General features: G+C 31.9%; 1 protein-coding gene across 1 annotated transcript in view; it reads right to left on the reverse strand.

Moving 5' to 3' along the window:
- Window positions 1–19060, reverse strand: part of LOC127718596 (uncharacterized oxidoreductase YtbE-like) — a 470207-nt gene that overhangs the window by 161434 nt on the left and 289713 nt on the right. The window lies entirely within an intron of this gene.

Here is a 19060-nt window from a genome sequence, read left to right on the forward strand (position 1 = left end):
TGGCTTATATTCATTTTAATTTGAACGCAAGTAGGGACCAGTTACAAAAGCTTATCATAACTTGTCCTTTGAAATTATTTCTAAAATCTAATAAGAGCAAAATTCAAACAGTATTAGTATTTGTATGCCAATATTTTCTACTTGGCTGATGATTCCCTCTAGGACTAACATTGAACCAGCAATGTCTATTTTTTTTTTATTTTTCAGTTATAATCTCCTGTGACGTCCACGTCTGTTTAACATGGGAGGCTGAACACGAAAAAATAACCTTCAAATGTAAAGTTAGCCGACTACAATGGAGACTATACTTTTATAATCCTGATAACAAAGAAGAAGGACATTGTTTAAATCCAATACCTTTCCCTTCATGTTATTCGTCAAACAACAACGTCATATCTCAAGATCTTCGGACAAACACAACTGTACTACGTATACATGGACATGTTGAAACAAACCTCATTGGTACTTGGAAATGTCTTCATGGTACCGAAAGAGATGAGGCTTTTGTTAATGTTTCTGTCATAAATACAGGTAGTGTACTTTTATCTCTTAAATAAACAGAAAATCTGGAGAAAGGGTATTATTTGTATTTTCAACGAAATCATAATTGAATACAGTTATGATATATAAAGTTTAATCACATTACCCATAGGAAAACATTTTAATTGACCCAATTAACGTGATTTATTTATAAAAGCATCTCGAGGATGAAAGAAAAAAGCGAGTGAGAAAATACCAATGGTTACGAAATGAAGCTGTAGCAAATTTCAGTCATATTTGTTCATATCTTTCAAATTTGATGTCTTTAAATTCAATTGGTTTATATCGTTTAATTATCATTTATATATGTAGTACAGTTGTAGAAATAATATGTTGCTTTTTGTGATCATTTGCTGAAGCAAATTTACAATGTACTGCTTGGTTAAACAAGTTAAAGCGACACACAAATATTGTTTTGATATTTAGAGTCGTTTGTTTTATCGGTTAAGTGTCTTATGGGGACCTTTACAAAAATTTCCAATTATTATCATCCTAATTGCTAAAAGTTTGACAAGGACATTAATGTAAAATGATAGATTGCAGATTTCAATAAAAACAAATACGCAAGAACTTGTGATGGGTCTCGATAATCGTCTACATTAATCATTTAAGTGTTTTTACTTTAAGTTACCTTTTTCAGTGCATACATTTCTAGGAGACACATACAAAAGAATTGAAATGAGAAGATGTGATTAGGCAACTTTTTTGATCTTCATGAACATTTTTTTGTCCATCAGATAAAAAACATTTGTAAATGATATCTAAATTTTCCTAACTTCTTCTAATGTTCAGTGTATCATAACAGGCAATCTAACCCTTAATTATCAAACGACAACCCTCACATACAAATGTCTCTAACTGCGAAAACATGCTGTTTGTGAGTTAAGGCACAGAAACATCGTATATAAATGGTAAATAGAAAAAAAAAACGTGTGTTGTGCCGATTGTAGCTATTCTCACTCGTAACAGAACAAATATTGATTTTTTTATCACACCCCTACTAATGATATATGTATAATAGGAACATTAATGCATGTAACGTACCAAATGAAGTTTTCTAACGCCATACGGTATGGTTGTTGGCGTGAGACGACATAACAATGAGAAATTGACGACAAGGAAAACCGAAATCGTCGCGTTTGTCATAAAATCGTCAAACTGTAGATAATTCCCGATATAAAGCAGACCTTCTTGTTTTAGCTTTATCTGTAATGTCATATTCATATATCTTAGATGCAAAAAAAAAGCGTTCAAATTAGAGTTGTTAAGCTACAGGACATCACTAAATAATTTAACATGAAATTAATTATAAAACTTGATAAACCCCGGCAGATGTTCTGTTTATTTAAATTGTATGAACTACCTTCAAATGAATACAACAATTGCTGGCCACTATGGTTTCAAAAAAACTAATTCTGCTAGCAATACTGACTATTTTGTCGATTACAAGTCTGATAATTAAACTGAATAGTGGAACAATGTATATAATTTTCATAGAAGTTGAACATAAACTATGTTTGTTTTAAAAGCAACGATATGGTATGTTTCATTTCCCTGCTAGGATCTACAATAATAGATATATTTTGATATATTAAGTGATACAAGACGGAAGGTGGAAATATGGTTATTTCCACAATCACTCTGTGTTTTTGTTAGATATAATTCTGCTTTTTATCGATCTAATCATCTTCGCTAGCCAAGGGTTACGATCCACTTCCCTCCTCTCCACCCTTGGCGGATTGAGATAGAATTTCGGAGACACAAAGTAATGATTTTCATTGGTTGCAGTCGATACTCGCTGCATCCAATCAAAAAGCGCCTATAACATGATCACGTGTAAATGAAGAAAGTGTATGTAAACAATTGCAACGTGCTTATTGTGCAACAAGTCTTTACATCCCTACACATACGACTATATTTAGTGACAATTTGCATGTTTTAATCAATTAATAGAAGTTTCTGTGTATGTTTCTTGCACAAATGCATGAATGTCAACGTATATTTTCGTTTCCTGTTTTACCAAGTGTGTAGAATCTAGACGCTACCGCGTTTTTACCTCCAAATTGAAGAGTTCAAGAGCTACCATTGGTCAAGAATAATGTATTCGGAATGGGCGTGACTTTAATCTACCGATAGATGGCGCGACATTGTTATCACAAATGTTGGCTTAATCTGCCAAGGGTGGAGAGGAGGGAAGTGGATCATAACCCTTGGCTAGCGAAGATGCGATCTAATTAGTTAAGCCCTTTTCAACTGATTTTTATAGTTTGTTTTTATGTTGTATTTTTACACCACCGTCACAGGCGCACCTTCAAAACACTTTAACTTCGTCTCATTCTGTATGTGCCTGTTCCAAGACAGGAGCCAATAAGTTGGTGGTTGTTGTTTGTTTTGGTATATCATATTTGGTTGTCTTTCATAATTGTGTACATAAATCAGGGCGCTAGTTTTTCTTGTGTGAAGCATTTTCATTGTTATATCGACATCTTTTATAGCTGACTATGCGATATGGCTTTAACTCATTGTTGAAGGCCGTTTGGCAACCTATAGTTGTTAATTTCTGTGCCATTAGTCTCTTGTGGAGAGTTGTCTCATTGGCAATCATACCACATCTTCTCTTTTTCATATTTGCTTTCTTTTATAAAAATATGCTTAAATTATTTCTTACAACTTTCAGATAATAGCTTTAAAACTATCTGTTTATCGATATCTAATTTTGTATTTAGGAATAAAGGTGAGTTAAGGGCTTTAATACGGGAATATAAGTTGAAAGTTCCCCAGAAATGTAAAGTGATGCTGATTGTGAGTTGAAAAACACTAGCACTAAACATTGAAATACTATAGTCACTAAAAACGTTAAGCAAAGCTTTTGAGAAATTTCTGTTCGATTCAGTTTGATGAATGCATAACCTTTTCCAGTCAGAATAATGTACAGATCAGCTGACCCTTCTTAAACACCACAGATTGGTGCTACCCCGTCTTCTATTGCCTTGATATTGTCTGCTATTCTTTGCTATATTATATCTTATTATCCCCATTGTATATCCCACTTCTTGTGTATCCCTTTCTTCATATATTATATAAATTCACAAACTTAATCATTTTTTTTTAACAAAGCACGTTGTCATTTACTATTAATTAGTCGAGTTGCGATTAAGGCATTCTTTTGAAAAGTAAAGTTATAAATATGAAGAGAAGATATCAATGAGGCAATCAAACATCATAGATATAATTCAAAAGGCGGAATATACTAAAAATACATTCAAAACCCAAAACTCGAAGAGAAAATGCAACGCAATGGTAAAAACGAAACACAAAGAAAAGACAACCAACAGTGTAGAAAACACTACGCTGTGGGAATGTGTCAATATATATACATAAACGAATGTATCTATCATTTGTATTTTTACATATAAAGTAGCACTAAAACGGACAATGCAGTGGCCAAAAATAAAATCGACGAAAGGACAGTCAACATTAACAAATATTAAATAGAAAACAAAAAAAGTTCATATGCTGCTTGTCAGTCTCGTTCCGTTTTTAATTGAAACAAATTACGGCCAACTACATTGTGTCTTACTAATTGCATATACGAAGTGAACATTTCAAGAAGGAACCACTCAACCTGTAGCAAGTCAGGAATATGACAGTTGTTATCCATTCGTTTGCTGTGTTTGAGCTTTTGATTTTGCCATTTGCTTAGGGACTTTCCGTTTAGAATTTTCCTTGGAGTTCGGTATTTTTGTTTTTTACCTTTCGCCACTAATCTACAATGAAGCTCGAGATAAAACAAAATCAATCACAGAAAAGACAAAAAAGAAATCAAATCGTGCTTCAAGTATAATTCACGTTATGCCGGTATGTAATGAAATATTTTGTTACTATTACACAAAAAAGATCATGAAAAATTATCAGTCTGTTCCACTCTTTTCTTTTTGTTGAAATATGAATATCACGATCATTTGGTCTACAGATCACTGTGTTGAGGAACATTTGGCTTGGACATTTATCGGCGGTATGATATGCGTAACTATACTTCTAATAATCCGAATAGCTGTAAACATAAACAAGGACAAGCTTGGTAAGTATTCTATAATTTAATATTTTCTATTATTATTTGTTAACTATGTCCACCTTCCTTTTTCTTTCTTTGTGTTCTACTCATTTTACTTTGGCTATGATATTTTCTCTACATCTCTCAATTGTTATTATTGTATCTTTGTTATATGGGAAAAATAGCTGTTTTATCAACACGACAGGACGAGGGGAGAAGTTTGCATCTAGTTGGTCTCAAAGTTACTAATAAAGTAATCTACCTACAAATTATGACTAGATTAGTCTTTTATCAACATTTGAATTTTATAGTTTGTTCCTATTTTATACTGTTACACCACTGTCCCAGGTAAGGGGTGGATTGGTGCTTTCAAACATGTTCAAACCCGCCACATTCTGTGTGTGCCTGTCCAAAGTCAGGAGCTTGTAGTTCAGTGGTTATCTCTGGTTTATGTCTGAATATTTGATTTTCGTAAATTTTTTTGTTATCAATTAATCCATTAGTTTTCTCAATTGAATTGTTTCATGTTATTCATATCATATCGGCATTTTCATGGTCGACTTTACGGCATGTGTTTTCTCATTGTTGAGGCCGTACGATTGCCTATAATATTTTACAGCCGCTACATTGGATCTTTGGTGGATATTTGCCTCATTGGCAATCCTATCACATCTCCTTATCTTAATATTAAAGTACATTTCTGAATGGACAAATAACTGGTCACATAAATATGGAAACTGTATAATTTTTTGAACTAATCTTAAAAGCTACAGAAAAACTTCTATTGTTGCTTGTACTACATTGTTGATATCTGGTGGCTATTTATTCAATAGGCGGTCATCCCACTTTTAATATATAATTCAATATGCAGAATATTTGTTCACACTTAACGTTTGTTCGATTAATATCTGCTAAGTCTTATATTGTTATGCTCAGTAAACTTCGATTATCTAAACATCGAGGTCAACATATATTTTAGTACTAGTAAATAAGATGCAAAATAGTCTAAGTTTCGTCTTAGACGAGCGTTTTTTTTTTTACAAGATAAAACCACCAGCGATTCTCAAATTTAAACAGTTTAAAAACAACAACTCCTCAGTGTTCAGCATTTTTTGTTATTTTACTTTTTACTGCAAAGAGAACTTATCTGCTGATGGATTATTCCCCGACAGTATCATTAACTTGGTAGCTGCTTAATGCATGGTGAATACAAAGAATACAAAGAACAAACCGGCTAGGACGTGGCCCGGGTTACGAAGGTCCTCTTCTGCTACATGGAACACTGTAGCATTTGATTTGTGTGCTCCACGGAATATTCCTCGGGATACCCTTAATTTGACTTATGTTCAGACAGAGGATAATTACTACTTTAAAAATTCAGATATTTTTCATGAATTGAAACCATGTTCCATTAATATTTCCGACTGTTTAAAGACACCTGCTACAAGTGAATAAACTCCGATCATTTCTTCTTGTAAACATAAAAGAGGAAAAAGGAGCACGTGTAAGACATGTGATATGTTAAATTCGACTCCTGATTTCACTAGTAACTTAACACGAAAAACTTATTACCCAAAAATCTTTTGAGCCTCTGGACTGTTGCATGGGCAATGCCGTTTACGGAATTGAATTACTTTGTGTGGACTACTTTATCTTGGTGAAACTCGACACACTTTGTGTAAGATGAATCAACACCGGTCTGATAATAAAGATCTGCTATTCAGGGTTCTTTATAACCATTTTAATCAACCGGACCATGATCCTTCTTTATCTATGAAAGTACGCATCATCGAAAAAATGTATCACCACACTAATAGCCCTATACTAAGTACTCCTTTCTGAGAAGATAGAGAAAATTTCTCTGGTTTAGACTACTAGGAACTGCAATGCCATATGGTTGCAATGATAACATCAAAGGAGTAGGAAATTTGTCAGGTCCAGCCAGCAGTGATGTAAATGTAATGAGCTTATTTAATACTACTTTAAGACACAAACGTAATCATGGGTGAAAACATTACCATCGGCCTAATGAAAAAAGTCTTCCAAATATAGATCGCCCACTAGGAGCTTTGATGGACCTCTTTCAAATCTCCACCATCCACTAGGGTTGCATTACATTAGAATTAATCTTTTTTCACTGCCTGTTAACTTTCTTCAATGTTTGAGAGATTATACACTTGACAAAAGATGCATAAATTCATTTTCTCCAATGTACAGACTGCTCCGTATAATTTTTGATGTAGCTCTTTTCCGTCTTTTTAAACAAGTAAGATCGGAACCTTTACATGAGGAAAAAAGGAAACTTCTTCCTGTTCAGTTTACAAATAATGGAATTGATGCAAACAACATCGGCAACGTTCTACATCACAAGAAGGTAGGTAACATCTTAACTTCCGTAAAACAACGGTATATTGCCGGCTGAGCTGCTTGTTCGACGAAAGAATTGTCCATTAGATTGACAAAGATTCTTTCCGCAGTAAAAAGGGTCTTCAGAAATACTGTGAAACTGTTTACTTGCGTAGTGGTATTAATCATATGTGGATTTTAAAAAACTCTAAAAAATTATCAATTTCTCCCACATTAGTAGCAATATACCAACTTCACCTGCATATGGATTTTAAAAAACTCTAACGAACTTCTGGATAATTTTTAATCTCGGTCTTTCTCTGAAATCAGTTCTAAACCTTTTACTTTTAATCCAGTATACCACCATTTCCCACGTGAAATTGAAAAATCGTCTAAAAGAAATAATCCCCAATGCTTTTCAATATAAAAATGGTTGCATACGCTATACATTTCCCAACTCATTCGGTATTCAAGAGCTTGCACCTGCTACTCAGACTTTGTAAAACGTCACCAGTGTCTGAGCAGAAAGTTGATGAACCAGGGGTATGAAAAAGTTTAATCGGAAAATACCAAGACCTTGTTGATAAATATTCCGTATCAACTTCACAAATAATACACGATGGTCTTGAAGTATAGATTATAGGTACTGACGTTGTTTGTCGTCTCGATAACGTGTTATAGTATTATTTTATTTGTCTCTGTAAATTATTACTTTTACTGTTTATTCTATTTTTGGTAATATCCGTTTGACGTGGCTCGGTACTTATACATCCCGTCATTGTGTTATTGTGCTATGGTACATGTTTGTATTCTTGTCTTTCGTTTTTGATAATGTGCTTTGTCTATATGCCCTTTTGTTTTTCTTTGTTGACATGTTTGTTTGTTTTTATAGTAATTAAGATTATAACAAAATGTTGACTGTTGTACCCTATTTTTGACATTTTTACCTATTATATATGTTTGTTTTGTTCACACATCGTTGTCAATATAATTGATTTTTTATGCAACTGTCATACAAGTGAGAGTTTGATCTGTCCGTTTAGAATTTCCTCGGAGTTCGGTTTTGTTGTTATTTTACGTTTAGCTACGGGAAAAAACACTTAAATAACCTAGTGTTTAGAATCATGGTAAGTTTTATCAACGGTATATTTATAGAAAATGATCTTATTAATGATATTCCATGTAAGCAAAGGAGCGCTGGCTTTTGCTTTTGGTGTTTTCCTCGGATCTCTGTCTTATACCCTGAGTTCACACTTTTAATCCTGGTCTTTGTAATGATTTTTTTATAATATACATGAAGTTAGATGGTCTTTCATCGCTAGCGTTCAACCGAAAACAATAAGAAGAGAAATTTAACAGAAAAAAAATTATAATATTTTGTTAAATATGACTAAGGCAATGTATGTCTGAATAAAAAGTTGTTTGTGTTTTGGATGATGCAAAATAGATTAACTGTAAATTTGACAATAAAAAACATGAAAAACAAAGCAAAGGAAATAAGTAGCTATATAGTAAACAAATAAATTAACTCAATTGAGGAAAATGTCTGAGGCAGACAAATGTTGTTAATAATTTGTCATTATTTTTTCAATTTATCTAGGCACGAGAGAGAGAGACAAAAGATATCAACTCATTAGACGAAAATAAACTGACAACGTCATTGCAAACAAAAAGAAAAAGACCAAAAGACAAACAATATAAAAGTTGTATACAAAATAAACGTTTCATTCACACACAATCACATTAAAACATGAAATTAATATAAAAAAGATGTGGTATGATTTCTTTTGAAAAAAAAATTGTGACTTTTATATTCTCCTCAATTGATTGTTCTGATGTATTTTTAGAGTCATTTCTAGAGGAAAGGGAATGTAGAAGAGGGGACTTTTGTTGGAAGAACTTCTGTGTGTTTAAATCTAATGTTTATAGTGGTAATTCATTTTATTACTTCATTTCTAAGATTCACAATGTACAAAGTATAATGATCCTTGTATTAAACGAAAAGACATTTGTTAAATGTTAAAAACATGACCAAAGCGGACATGATGAACTTTTTGTTATAAGTAAAACACTATATATTTAACACAGAGTTAAGCGTGAATTGATAATGAGAACAGAGGATACAATAAGATTGTGTACTACTGCAGCAAGGTTCGGATTTCTGTTAGTTCTGCCATCTTTTAATCGCTAATTTGTACTCGAGAACTCTCATAAATTCAAACCTATTGGAGAAACTGATGGCTTCCCTAAATAGTTTCTGTAATTCCTAGATCCGTAAATGATATTAAAGTACGATATTGAATACCAAATAAACAATGATAAGAATAAACACTTAATTTAGAATAAAGCTTTTGAAGATACAAATCTGTAATTGATGCACCATCGAAAAGCAATATCGTTCTATGAGCAATGCCCGTAATAAAGGTATTTTGCAAATAGAGGCAACAGAAGCTTACTTATGTTCAATTCATGTACTATAAAAATTAGACGATCCATTTGCAATGTTCTTACAGGTACAGGTGAATTCAGGTACATCAACAGCGTAAACATCTCCTGTTTGGCATGCGATTTCCGTCACGGAGATTCTCGTTTAGTCAAAATGTCACAGCAGAGAATATGACATAAGCTGTGAGTTAATGTGTTAAAAGAAATTTATAAAATTCTTAAAAGAAATCGATGGTTTACATATCATATATTTTGATAACAAATGCTGGTTTAAAATCTTTGAAATGAAAGTAATTTTTTTTTGTATTCGAACATAAGTTCATGTTCAATTCCTAAGATGAAAAATGTATCTTATTTAAAATGTATATGTACTCGATTGTTGTTAGTGAACAATTCCTGATTATTATCAAAAGTTGGCATGTTTAACTTCTTTTATTTTTTTTTTTAAATTTCAGGTCTTTTAAAACTATGTATTGGGATAACATTGTTTATTCTTGCCATTGTTATTCCTTTATATATTGGACTGCTGCAAAAGAATTGCAAAGGTAAGTTTTTAAAAATACAAAATTTGATTTGCAAATGCATATATGTTTTATTGGAAAACCATATTTTAACCATAATGATTAATGAAAAGGAAGGGATATAATGCTTCATAAATATAGAATAACCATACATTGTCTCGAAATGTAAATTTTATTTGCTCAAGGCTTAGAGACAGGTCGAAAACAAAGCTTTATATATTTCCACTCCTATAACTTTTCTAAATGAAACATTAAGGGTAAAAACCATATTTTTTTTTAATTTGGAGCGGACAACGTAAAATTTCCGCGAACATATAATGTTTATTGGCGTCATAAATAAAATTCGACAGAAACGCATTGTCAACGTCATGAAAAAGGCGATATACGGTCAGTAACTGTATATCACAAATGAATGTACGGTCAATGCACTTTGACTGCGCAAATAGCACAGTTGCAGTATATACAAGGATAACAGGAGTAAAAACAATACTGTATATATTGCAGTTAACAGCTTCTACCACCGACACCCTACTCTTCTGTAAACAACTCTACCTAAGCATAAATTCGTGTATTGTTTTCTTCGTACGCAATTACGCAATACATGTACTACAACTTTAATTACAGATAAATACGTTTTCCTGATCTATGGTTGCTGGGTTGTCCTGATGTTTGTGGTATGTTTTTTAATTCCAAGAAAAAGAAACGGATTGGGTATGTACTTAATTAAACATAAACAATATACTTATTCACAGCATAATGGTTCATCTTTGATGCTTTTTTTTAATTAATGCTACCTTTTTTTTTATAATGAAAAAAATTAAATATGTGGACCTCTAAACCGCGATGGTAATCCGATGGGTTGGGCGCTGAAATGTGTTTTTTTATCACACTGAAGTGCGATGGTGGTATTGTGACGCTATCTTGTTTGTAGCTACGCCGAAGTGCGATAGTCTACACAAACTACATTTTCAATGCTTTGCATGTCAATATAAAGGTAAATTTGTATTTTGGAAGCATTTTTCCAGTTTGTTAAGTTGATTATAGGCTTATAAGCTCTAAATACTACTAGAAACGGCGAAGATAGTTGGTTAGGGGAAGTTAAGCATTTGTAGCGGTTTTTTTTTTCGAATTCTACAAAAAGTTTGTTTTCACGTACGATGAAGAGTGGCATTTTCTAAATACATACGGTTCTGCAGACAGACTCTTCGTTTTTTTATATAACGATAAACAAGGAACTCATGAGAGTAACAAAGTAAAGATAAAATGTTAACGCAAAATTATGTTCATGTGTAGAAAATCAAAGAGAACGATCTCTCATTTAGTATGCAACTGTAATTAAGGACAGACATACATGCAGGCAATAATGATTGAAATTCATATATAAGTACTAACTATTAAAAAATCTACTTGTACTTCTTATAACAATCTGTAGATTTTGGACTAGCCATCATGCGTCAAATAGACCATTGCACATCAGTGAACGGACCTTCGCACTTCGTCAACAAGCAAAACGATTTAAGATTTATTATTTTTCACTACATATAAGATCATATATCTATAATCAGTATTAATAAGATAAACTTCAAAACAGATGTTTAGGGTTTTAGTTCCTTTCATTAGAAATAACAAAAAGTGATATCATGATTTCTAAAATAGACCTTACATTTTTCTAGATAACATGACTTAGTATAAGCACAGTATGTGGTGGGTCAATCCAGTCTCGCATTCGTAAAAACCTACATATTTGTTTATCAAAACCTTATATGCCGTAAAGTCATCGACAAATAAGCACAACTAATATAATGACTACTTCGTTGATATATATATGGGAATATATTTTAAAACCAAGGAAAAACTTCAAAAAGCAATCTAAGGTAGTCACAGCTTTTGATTGGATACTGCTTCCGAAGAAAACATTATAATCAGAAACAGTATCGGTTTAACAGAGTATTTGCTTAACACTTATTTCAAATCGGAAGTATTCGTGCAAGGCAAATCAAACAACTGGCAGCAAAAAAAGATATTAGGACTGAATTATTGAGTAAATTATTATTTTAAAAATAGTTATCAACGATGTAATTGATTGTCGGGTAAAATGATATATATTTCCTTTTTCATTGCAACAACATAACACTAAAATGTTGAAAAACGAATACCGCATATTATTTGCAGAATAATGGTATTTACAGATAAGATAACGAATATATGTCTTTTTGATATTCAAATCTCTTAAGTATATCTGACTCAGCGAAGCTTATTTCATATGCAAAGGTGGATATTATATAAATAACACATAGCTGAGAGGGTGATACAAAAAGCAATTAGAGGAACTTAAATAGTGCCAGTATAAATTAAAAAATTAAACGGTATAAAGACTATTAGAAAGAGGCGAGAGATACCAGAGGGACATTCAAACTTATAAGTCGAAAATAAACTGACAATGCGATGTCTAAAAAAGAAAAAGATAAACAGACAAACAATAGTACATAAAACAAAACATAGAAAACTAAAGACTGAGCAACACGAACTCCACAAAAATGGGGTTGATCTCAGGTGCTCCTTATGGTTAGCAGATCCTGCTCCACATATAAAGTCTTCTAATAGCACAATAATAAACAAGCAAGAAATGAACGTCCACAAACAATTATGTTGCACCTTTTATAACTAAGGAACGATCGTTTTGTATGTTAACAAATCAATTTGAGACATGTTTAACCAAAGGCATTTTAAGTGTATCATAGATTCTTAAATGACATGGAAGAACAGGGTACAAGGTAAACAAAAATCAATATTTCATATCAAACAAATGTTATTTATCTCTAAATATTTACCAATATGTTATCACACTTCAAAAATAGTTGACGGCTCGATTGTCAAAGCTGTATTACAATTTAAAGAATAATATTCAAACGGTAGTTTGTTAATAAGTTAGAAGTACGCATAGGTAATTAGAAATACAACTGCTTCTATTGATTGAAATTTCGTTTGTTCTTAGCATACATTTATTATCTAAATAATCGTGTATGGGACAAATTATTGTAAAACCCAAAGTACAAATCATTACACTGAAAGCTCACTAGAAGAACGCAAAATAAGATCCTTATAATACCATTGAATCACAAGAATGATATTAAAAATGATAGATTGCAAAATGCACAGATGTGAACAAAACGCATTCATATCAAAAAATTTGTATACAAATTTAAGCTTCAAATTGATAATATAAAAAGTACATTCTTTAATAAAAAAAATATTTAGCATTCATTTTTTAATCACAAATTTCTCAAGCATACACAAAAACGCGCATGCACATATGTGTGTGTGTGTGTGTGTGTGTGTACATATATTAAAATTTACCATTAACCCCTTGACATGTGGATATACCAATTCATGATCTCTCTACTCTTGTAAAGGTTTCGATGATGGTTGGGGTCTGTTCTTTTTTATAATTTAATTTATATTTTCTTTTTAAATCATTCGTTGACGTTCATTTCCTTTTTGTAGGTGAACAGAATGAACAACCTCCACAACTACTAATGATAAACCACAATGATAATATTCGGGGTAAGAAAAATTTAAAATTATAAAACAAAAGTAGGAATATGACTAGAGACACATAGTCCGACATTGGATTTTTGTTTAACGACATTTCTAGAAGAAGCTTGGGCCGAGAAACGTCAGAGTGCAGATCATATAACAAATCATGAAAATTAACGTCCAAAACATGGAGAGGCATGTTTCCATCTCGAAATGGTATTCATTTAATTTTCTAGTAAATTAATCATACACCATTTGAGCCCTCAATTTTACTACGTGGACTTACTTTCTGTTGCACCAACGAAAGCTTTATTCCATTCGACCCTCATCTTTGCAATCGCCCATTCATTTTGGACTTTTTTTCAATCGACTTCAATATATTCGTGCGTGAAGAGTTTAATAGTTAATATTTGAATGTAATCCCATAGACCATGTTGACCGTCTTTATAAATTATTGTTACTGTAGCAATTACACGACGTTGAGTAGAATGAATCATGTATGATTTATCTACTAGAAAAAATACATATCATGATTTATGGATTATATCTTCCGCCTGAATTGCAAATTTCAAGTTTTATTCGTGAAACTTTGCGCTCTGCCGTTCCATAGCCCGGTAAGTTTTAAACATCAAACGTTATAACAATCAAAATGTTCATTAACATTCTAAATAGACAACAGTCCCCACAAACAAACCAAATTAAATAATCAGCGACATCAACCCTACTAAAATCAGGGATAAACAGACATGCCCAATGACATCAATTGCTTTTTAAATTCATTAATGACTGATGATAGCTATAGAGTAGTCGATAGGTTTTCTGTTTTACAACTTTTATACATGATGTATCTATAAATCATCCGTCCATGTAAGATCTATAACAATATTCGTTACCTTGATTTGAAATACAGAAATAAGATATTTAAAGAATGATAGCTGGAAAAATGCTTTGTCAAAAAAAATATCATAAACCTTAAAAAGTGAATTATCACGAACCACAAAGCGGAACATTTTAGATACAAATATAAATCTCAATAAAAAACATGGGTTTTAATAGTTGTCGATTTAACAGTTTAATTAGTTGTTTTTATATTACTTGTATTGATACTTAAAATCTAACTTTGTTCTTATATATCTTGTGCTTTCAGATAATTTGGTTTGAGCATTCCTGATGAAGGTATATCTTACAGTCATGCATCACTAAAATGTTTACAACAACTTCACACCTAACTGTTGAATGGGCATTGTTTGAATTTTAGTGTAGAAAGACACGATTTTTCTAATAGCTTTCATTAAAGACAAGCTCTTACTAACTAAGCTTTACACATTGTTCTTATCATGCTTATGTTTTGATATTTCACCACTGTCCCAGGTTAGGAGCTGGTGAAGCGCTTTCTATCTTTAAACTCCGTCAAGTTATTTATGTGCTTGTTCTAAGTCAAGAGCCTGTCATGTCTGGGTGTTAAATTGCCTGTCTAATCAGTTTTTCGCTTTTAACATGAACTGGGTTACGGTTTTCACGTTTTAATTGTTTGACATTTTGCTAGGTTTAATCCTCACCATGCTCACAGCTTAAAATCTTTCTTCTGATTGCCTCATTTATATATCGAATTTTGCCGTATTACCGGATTTGTACTAATATGAGCCATATGTGGTGCAGGATCTGCTTACCCTTCCGTAGCACCTATTATCACCCCCGGTTTTTGGTGGGGTTCGTGTTGCTTAGTCGTTAGTTTTCTATGTTGTGTTTTGTGTATGTTGTTTGTCTGTTTGTTTTTTTCTTATTTAGCCATGGAATTGTTAATTTATTTTCCACTTATGAGTTTGAATGTTCCTCTGGTATCTTTCGCCTCCCTCTGACTGTACTCATTTAGTCAAGGTTTTTAATTTCGAATATCATAATTTATATTTCATATTTTAAATCTCGAATGTTTCTTCGGGGTTTTGTAGATTTTCTTTGACATTGCAAATGTATACGCTTTAACTTGAATGACTGTGTGCAATAAGAATGTAAACATAATACTTGCATAGGAATCGATGGTGATCGTTCTTGTGGACCAACAATATGGACAACACCAGTTTTTATGAAAGAAATGTTAATAGAGAAAAGTGAATCGACCGAACTATAGATATTAAAAGGAACATTGATATTTTGTTATAAAAACACCTGGATTATTAAAAATAAGGAATAGGTCAAGGAAAATTCCGTGATTAGACGATTGCATTGTTGTTGTTGTTTTTGGTTTTGGTAGGCGGCTTACTTACAGGTATATAGTAATTGCGCCTTAAATTCATATAGCATAAATATTATTTGGCAATCGCCAATGGCAGTCAGCAGGGTTAAGAACATTTGTTGTTCGACCTGTTAGTCAAATGCGTTTTGTTAAAACATACTTTTTTCACTTTTTTGGTCTTTTGGAAAATGTTGTTTGTGCTGTGTTTAGACCCCTCTATCAAGAAATTTGTTTTGCATGCACACGTATAAATATTGCGGTTTCTATCCAACGCAATCATAGGTTTGAACGTTGTTTTCAATTTAGACTTGTTTATATTTCTTCGTTTGGGCTTGTATTATATTTGCCTTCGGGTTTATATGATCCGTTCATCCTATTTTGACTCCTCAAAATTCAAGAATCTATCCTAAACTGAGGTAAATTGTATGGCTTTCCATATACCGTTTCGATTCCTAACATCACTGAAGAGACATTAATTGTCGAAATCCGGATATGGTGTACAAAAACCTTTGCACCTTTTGTTTGCGGTATATCATCTTTTCTGCAAGTTTATTGTTTTCTGTTTAGTATTAAATTGATAATTAAGATCTATTTATTATATCGGTGATCCGTTTATTTGGCAATCGACAATGGCAGTCAGTAGGGTGTAAGAACATTTGTTGTTCAACCTGTTAGTCAAATGCATTTTGTTAAAATATACTTTTTCACTTTTTTGGTCTTTTGGAAAATGTTGTTTGTGCTGTATTTAGAAGCCTCTAACAAGAAATTTGTTTTGCATGCACACGTATAAAAATTGCGGTTTTTATCAAACGCAATCATAGGTTTGAACGTTGTTTTCAATTTAGACTTCTATATATGTATTATATATACATTCATTCCTTAATATGTTTTAGTTTTACATTTTACGAGTAATTATATGAAACTGTGACGAACAGGGTTGGCTGTGTTACAATAAAGTATACATATGTATATAAAAAATTTTTTTTAAAAAGATACACAAAAAAAAACAAACAAGCAACAATATTTTCTAACAGTCAGTCAGTATACTATTCCCAGATGATACCTTCTCATACTTTTTTCATTATGAAGTACAAATATAATTAGTAATGTCATTGTTGGATGATGCGGTCAAATAGTTTTGTTATACAAGCCAGCCTGTGATATCAGAACTACTGATATTTTGTGGCGAGTCAATATTTTGAACATGTTGAATAAAAAGAGGAAATGCTGGCTCTCGACATTAATGCGGACAAACTTGTGTAGTCATTGTGTTCCAATATTGCTGTCACTTGTATTATACAATCCATCCTGACATAAACAAAATTACTGATTTATTATGCAGTCATATACATTAAAATAATAAAGTACAAATATGGTCAGTTTTGGTTGATGCGTTCAAACAATTTTGTTATACAAGCCAGCCTGAGGTATCAAAACTACTTAATATTTGTTCTGAGTCAATAATTTGAATAAAAAGTGGAGATGCTGGCACTCTTAAGTGATGAGGACAAACTTTTGCAGTCATTGTGTTCCAATATTGCTGTTATTTGTGTTATACAATCCATCCTGACACAAAAAAAAACCCTAACTGATTCATTGTGCAGCCATATAAATTTACATAATAAAGTGCAAATATGATCAGTTTTGGTTGATGCGGTCAAAACATTTTGTTAAAAATTACGGAGCACGTAGGATCGCCCCGAAAGCTTAATATTTGAACTTCGTACACTAAGCTTAGTGCAATGGTGGGAGATATATAAAAAAGCAACAGTTAAATAAATTGAAAATTTATGATATACAGAATGACACCACAAAAAATGGAAAATAATATATTGAGCATTTCAATTACATTATCAATATTATCTCCGTATTTATAAAAAATAAATTTGTATCTTCAATATAATTTTTAATTTGAATATAATTTGCCCAGGTGTCAAAAGTTAAGAACACTTTCAAATATTTTTGTTTTTAGCAATGTTTTGGCTTGTTCTATACACAAAAATACGCCTCTCCAGTAGCAATTTAATAAAACTAATAGCCAACTCGTCATTTTCATATATTTAAATCTTCTATGTCCTCTATACCTCAGTTTCTGAATGTCCTGCAAAATAAAGATCAATGTCAAAAGTATAATGAACATCTCATGCATGTGCTTACAAAGGAATTATTAATGTCTTAGCTTACACATTGTAGTTTTTTGACATGATCTTTGCTAATTGCATTAATTAAATATTGTGTATACTACGTGTTTAAATAAGAGAAACACTATTTGAACAAAAGGGGCCTTAAAACAATAGCCATATCTGGCTTAGATAAACTTTGCAAAAAAGGGTGACTGAATGACTGTCAGACCCTTGCATTCGTGATTTCATTTTGCCTGCTCATTAAGGAAATCGCAAAAACTCTTAACGAAGCGAGTCAGTTGATGTATATATATAACATTTACTCTTCCACCAGACAGTCTGAAATATTTTATTATTATATATTGTACACTTTTGTTTGAAGCTTCAGTTTATTTTCTCACGTGTTGTGTTTAAATTGTTCTTTTCAGTGAAAATTAACAGTAAAAATGAATCGAATTTTTGAGGGTTTTATTTGTCAGTTATATTGATCAAGAAAATGTCCAAGTATGTAAAGTTTTTATTCCACGATTATACTTTAAAATCTAAAATACTGCTCGTTACCACGACATTCAATTATTTTAACAACCCGACAAGTATGAAATTCAATGTACATTTGTAAGAATATATTGGGTATAAGTGAAAAGACAGCAACCCCACGAAAACAATATGCAGAAGACATCACAAGACCAACATACAGTCAATAACAGTAGACAGGTTTACCCATATAGTGTATAACAGTTGAGAATTAATTTAACGGAAACAATGAAATATCTGCCATCAACGCCCATTTTATTTTTATAAAAAAAAAATTCTGAACATGCATGTAATATTTGCCACTGGACGTTAAGCAATTATCAATCGATCATTTTCATAAATGATATTATGTTTTTGAAGCTCAAAGTAAGTTTATATTTATATATAGACCGTAACACGTGAAGCTGTGATACTGTGATTCTTTTTTTTTTGTGAAGATGTTTTAAAAATAATGGTTATTCAGAATCTCTATCTCAAGTTAAACATGTTCACTCAGCAAGGTCTGTGTATAATATGAATTCATTTAGGAAATAAGTGTTTAAAAAGAGTAAATTTGGTGTGGGATAATTTCAATTTTCCAAAAAAAATATGATCATCAACGTGTCGTCTATAGAGAATGCAGTCATGCAGCCATTGCCGTGAAAGTACATGCAAATCTTCCATAGGTATACATACAAGTTATCATGGTCTAATTTTATATAATCTTCATGGAAAACCTACGTCTAAA

The sequence above is a fragment of the Mytilus californianus genome, unplaced genomic scaffold (assembly GCF_021869535.1).
Source record: "Mytilus californianus isolate M0D057914Y unplaced genomic scaffold, xbMytCali1.0.p SCAF_10, whole genome shotgun sequence".
Taxonomy (NCBI): domain Eukaryota; kingdom Metazoa; phylum Mollusca; class Bivalvia; order Mytilida; family Mytilidae; genus Mytilus; species Mytilus californianus.